Genomic DNA, 6,262 nt, shown 5'->3' on the forward strand with positions numbered 1-6,262 from the left:
TAATCACAAAGGCCATGTAAGCATGAGAGCAGAGGAATTACCTATGCCTATTATACCTATTACGATATTTTGGAAAAGCAGTTAATAAAATGTAGGTTCCTTTCCTTCTTTGTTCAATGCACGTATTATAAACGCAAATTGCAAAAAAAAACGAAAGTTCCCGTAGTAATATTAAAGAACAATTATTATAATTTAGGTACTTACTTGATTGTAAAAATTGAAATATAAAGGCTTTGTCAGACAGGACGCGTACTTAGCGCGCGTCAGAGCGTTAAGTTGACGCCGCGATATGACGCTAAGATGTGTTCTACTACCATCGTAGAATACCGTCAAACAGAGCGCCGGCGCTAGCAGTACGCAACGCTCTGTCGCGGCGTTAGGACGCTTTAACGTCGGGTGTTGTATTTTTTTACAAATTTTATTTTAGCGTCGGAGTTAATAGGCGTAAAATAATAATAAAATACTGCATAATGACCGAAAATTTGATAGAATTGGTTAGAAAATATCCATGCTTATATAATATGAAGGATAGTTCATATAAACTATAAAGATATATCAATGAAGGCAAAATTGTGGGCACAAATCGTAGAAGAAATTAATGAAACTGGTAAGTAAAAAATTCTTCCAACTCCGGAGTTAATATCGCTGTACCTTGTTTTGTTCGTAAGTAATAATTATGTAAACAACATGCAGCTTTAATAATATCAATTGCTGTGTCCTAACGCGCGCTAAAGCGTGCTGTTTGACGAAGCCTCGCGCGACGTTAAAACAGGACGCTGTAGCGCTACTACGCAGCGCTAAAATACGCGTCCTATCTGACAAAGCCTTAAGATACGGTTAAAACAGTATAATGATACAGTTATTATAATTTATAAAAAAACAAAACAAAACAAAACTAATTTGTAGTTACACTTGTCTACGCGCTCTTGAATATTTTTATCTGTACTCATACATATTTATTAAAATATAAATAAATATGAAATAAATAACAACAAAAACAAACAAACATAATTATAATTTTTGAAAATTTTTGCCGAAAATTACTAAGGCATCAAATTTTTAAATTGTTTCTATATTACGTTTCATACAATTATATAAATTTAATAGTTGAAACTTGAAACATGAAAAATTTAAGGATAGAATAAAATTCACACAAATAAACGAGTAATGTAACGTCATACAAAATAAATGAGCATTTTTTGATATGTAATTTGTTAATTTTAATTCCTTGCATATTTAACTTCCATTAATATTTTATTGTGTTATTATTATTTTGAGAAATTATTTAGAAAAACATATTGGTGACTGTATTAATTATTAATAATAATAAATAATAATTTTTATACATAAAAATTAAAAACATATTTATCACGATGTTTGTTAACAGATAGGCAAAATACTTTCCCGATCTTGAAAGCTTATCTTGAAGTCTGCTTTTACTACCTATGTTTAAATTAGCCTATTTTGAGATTGAACTCAAAACTGCTCATCAATAACGCTTACGATTTAGAAAGTTTTTTGTATGGGTGTTTTTTTTACGTATTTACAAAATAAAAACGGGCTAGCTTGAAAATTAGCATTTAGATGAACCAAGATAGCATGCCAACTTTGAATGCAACCAATCATTTTCAAAATATTCTCAAGGCCATGTGTAATTTGTTATAAAAGAACACTAAATTATTCCGGATAAAAAACACTACAACAATAATAAAGATAAACGTATACTTACTGGTGTTAATGACAGAATAGAAAAATCACTACCTACTGAGTAGAGAAGCTATTAGGTGGAAAGAAGTTATAAATTTTTCAAAAATAGACAAAAGTACTTAAGTATTGATAAACAGCAGTGGTCTGAGCTGGAACTCCGTAGACGTATTTAACTGAAAATTTTCAGAACGTTACGGATGTTTTTAGGGTTCGGTACCGAATGGGTAAAACGGCATCCTACCATAGTCTAAAAAATTTCTATATACTGTGATATTACTGTGACTTCGCCGTCTGTCTGTCACTGATGGTTAGACACTTGAAAACTTCGCAGAATATTTGTTCAATAAATACTAAAAATAGGGATAAAATCTATATCTAAAAGAAAGTCGATATATATAAAAGAAAGTCGTGTTAGTTACTCCACTTATAACTCAAGTACGGCTGAACCGATTTAGCTGAAAATTGGCAGGGAGGTAGTTTAGAGCCAGGAGAAGGACATAGGGTACTAAATATGTACCACGGGCGAAGCCGGGGCGGACCACTAGTATTATATAAAAGAACGTCGTGTTAGTTACTCCACGTATAACTCAAGAACGGCTGAACTGATTTAGCTGAAAATTGGCAGGGAGGTAGTTTAGAGCCAGGAGAAGGACATAGGATACTAAATATGTACCACGGGCGAAGCCGGGGCGGACCACTACTATATTATATTTAAGAGGGCTGGCAATCCTCAATCTCGAAACGAAGAAACTTTTTTATGCACTATACTGTGAACGGTAAATAATTAATAAATAGGTACATATTCAATTATTTATTAGACATGTCAGATTAAAAGCCTACCGTATTGCAATTTAAAAGAGTCCGAAATCAAAGAAATAAATCCGAACCCTCAGCACTGCGAGTCCGAGTCGCACTTAACCGTTTTTTTTTTCGTTTCACGAGATCCAACCGAGAATGCGGTGTGTATTGTGCAGGGCCAAGGATTTATTCAAATTATTTTTTTGTTTAAACTATGTGACAGCTATATGTCACAAACAAAAAAAAAATATTAATTCAAATGCAGAATGTTTAAGCAGTCATAAATCAATTGTTATATTGCACTAATTAGCACTAATATGTTAAAGTTATTGAATAAAATACGTTTTTATTGAGGATGGCACTACTCGTAATTTGTCATAATTAATTGGCGAGGCAAGGTTCGGGACTGGAAACTTCCCTTCTAAGTTATATAGTTTCAATATTATGCGGGAATTAAATATCTTATTTAACAAATGCAAAAACAAAAATACTTACTTTTTTTATTAATTTTATGAACAATCGTTTAGCGATATAAGCGGATGTGTTGCCTGGCAAAGTACCTTTGACGTGAAGAGCGAGTCCTTCAATGAGGACATCTGCTTTTCGAGTTCCAAATTTAAATTATGTTTTAGGGTTCCCGACTTCTGAACCTCAAAAGGAAAAAACGGAATCTTATAGGATCACTTTGTTGTCCGTCTGTCTACCTGACGACCCTAAGAAGACCCTATTTCTCAGGAACTCGTGGAGGTGAAATTTAGATTGAATACCTACTCGAGTATTTGGTCCCTTGAAGCTGTGAAACAATCAAACTTATAAGCCACCGCAATAAAAAGATATAGCCGTTTATACTGAAAATTTTCGCAAATTTCGACATTTGCAAAAGAATCAAGTCCTACAGAGTACCTACTTCTCGTGAACACAAAGTCTTGAAATTTAATAAACAGCAAAATCTTCTAGGACAGAGGAAAATTGCTAAAACATAAATTTTAAGTTGCAATTGCAACAGGTTTGTTTGGAGCCCTCGGTGTGCGAGTCCAACTCGCACTTGGCCAGTTTATTACTTAATCTTAAAAAAACGACATACTTAACTTAAAAGTATGTTTTGTCAGTTGGCTAGCTAGATTATTAGAATTTTCCTTATTTTTAGATTTATATGCTGCATATTATAAATAAATATATATACTTACTAGTGGTCCACCCCGGCTTCGCCCGTGGTACATATTTCGCAATAAAAGGTAGCCTATGTCCTTTCTCGGGTATCAAAATATCTCCATACCAAATTTCATGCAAATTGGTTCAGCAGTTTAGGCGTGATTGAGTAACAGACAGACAGACAGACAGAGTTACTTTCGCATTTATAATATTAGTAAGGATTATGTATTTATTTATTATTTTACATATAAACATAATATATTAGTGTGGCTATGAATTTCAGCATAAGTAGCAAAAGCAAGGGGCATTACGAAGAGTTGAATGTAATACCTATTTAATATTATGTAGTAAGTTTTATTGCTAATGGCTACCATACCTTCCTTTATAAATTTTCTTACAATAAAATCAATGTTCACGAAGTCCAAGTTTATTTCATAATATATGTAGATCAGGCATGTTTTAATGAGTTACATAATGTGATCTGAAAAACAATGTTGTTCGTGAAAGGGTGTTTTTGCGAGGCATATTTGGCGCTCACCTACTTTAAAAGAATTGCATTATTTGTAAAGTGTTGCAATTTTTTATAATCTTTGCCCGCTATAGATAGCGGAATTTTAATGAATACGGATATGATTGGCTAATTACTAATATAGGTCACCGTATGTGAATTTGCATATGTTTTGTTTTTGAGCCGTGTGTCAGTGTGATCCATCGTTCAATAAGCTTTTGTGAATTTCAGTTTGTATAATATATGGTTGGTATGTTTCTATAACCTATGCCACAGTATTACCATAGGAAATAATGGTAATACTGTGCCTATGCCCTGTATATAATATGAATTATGATCTATATGGCAGAAAATAAAGATATTTAAAACTACGCAACAGATTTTAATGCGGTTTTTTTAATAGATAGAGTGAGTCTCGATGTGAGTAGGTACATTAATATTTACTATTCAGTTTTTTATACATATACACTGTACATGTTATACTTTACTATTTTGATTTTAAGTAGGTATATAAGTAATTAATTTTAATTAACGACTTATAGTACATACCTAATATTAAATCTGTGTTAATACTAGCTGTGCCTCGCGGTTTTAGCTCATTAGGTCTGCTCCTATTGGGATAATAATTAGCGTGATGATATAATATAGCCCATACTCTGTAAGCCCTCTCTATAGCCTCTAGAATGAAATGGTCAATCGGACCCACGCGACGCCATGGTTCCTACGATTAGCGTGTTTAAGCAAATTAACAAACAAAATCTTCAGCTTTATAATAATAGTAAGTACCTATAGATTAATCAATAAACCCTCTTTTTGTAAAATTACCTACATGTAGTAAAACAGTTTTATTTTCTACATTTGCTTAAAAGTTGTGATCGATTTCGAACCAACTTTCGTTTAGACGATAGGTATGCTAGCCCGGGCCCCGGGCCCTGTTGGACATATTTTGAATTTATGTCAAAAGTAGGTATAAAATTTATTATTTCAATAGAGGCGGAGACAAATTCACTAACCAAAAATCATTTAAATCCGAAACACGCCTTTTTCATGAATAGTTTTTAAACAAAAAATTGACATCCTAAGTTATAAATAAGATACTATTCAGTAGGTATTCATGTGAGTATAATCACCTGTCTTACAAGAGGTTAGGTATCATGAAAAGATTTTATAAGTCTTGGTAAAGTAAATTACGCCGTACAAAGAGGTTTTAGTTACGTAGGACGATGAAAGAAAACTATTGTCAACAATACAAAGGGGATTTGAGCTGAATGGACGTCTTTGCACCTTTATTTAGTTCAATCATATTTAGGAAATCAGAACTTGATTATTATTGAAGAAAGTCAATGTACTTCAATATTCATTTTGTAATTCTTGGCTTAGAAACAAAATACCTAACTATATTTAACAAAGAGGTCATTGGATATTTATGAATTGAAATAGATATAATTCTGAGCTATTTTTTGCGGTAATTAGTTATGACTTTTAAAATATATGCTATTTAAATTTATGCTTTATTTAAATAGCGTATCATCATCATCACTACATAGTATAAAACAAAGTCGCTTTCCCTGTCCCTATGTCCCTATGTCCCTTTGTACGCTTAAATCTTTGAAACTACGCAACGGATTTTGATGCGGTTTTTTTTAATAGATAGAGTGATTCAAGAGGAAGGTTTATATGTATAATAACATCCATTAAATAGTGGAGAAGTACTGTTATTTTTGAGGTTTCTAATGTGATGTCGTAAAAAATTACATTGTTTCCGCTTATATTGCAAACGCAGGCTGAACCCTACGAGTTTTATCAAAATAATATACTAAGTATTATACATATTGAAAAGGTCTACAGAAAAGTCCGCGATGGTATATGTCTATCTCTTATGGATAACCCACAATAAAATTTTTTTGTCATTTACTTTTTACGACAAATAAAAGCTAATTTTCGAAGCGATTTTCACCAATACAGCATTAATCCTTAACCAATTAAATACCTTGAATACATTGTTCATTTAATATAGATCTATATGGCACTTTACACCGTATGATTTAAGTGAATATTTTCTAAGATAATACAGATTTAAAAATTGCGGGACGTAGC

Source organism: Colias philodice, chromosome 1, assembly GCF_061535455.1.
Source record: "Colias philodice isolate Cphi_HAF_F1 chromosome 1, ilColPhil1 Martin Lab GWU primary, whole genome shotgun sequence".
Classification (NCBI taxonomy): Eukaryota; Metazoa; Arthropoda; class Insecta; order Lepidoptera; family Pieridae; genus Colias; species Colias philodice.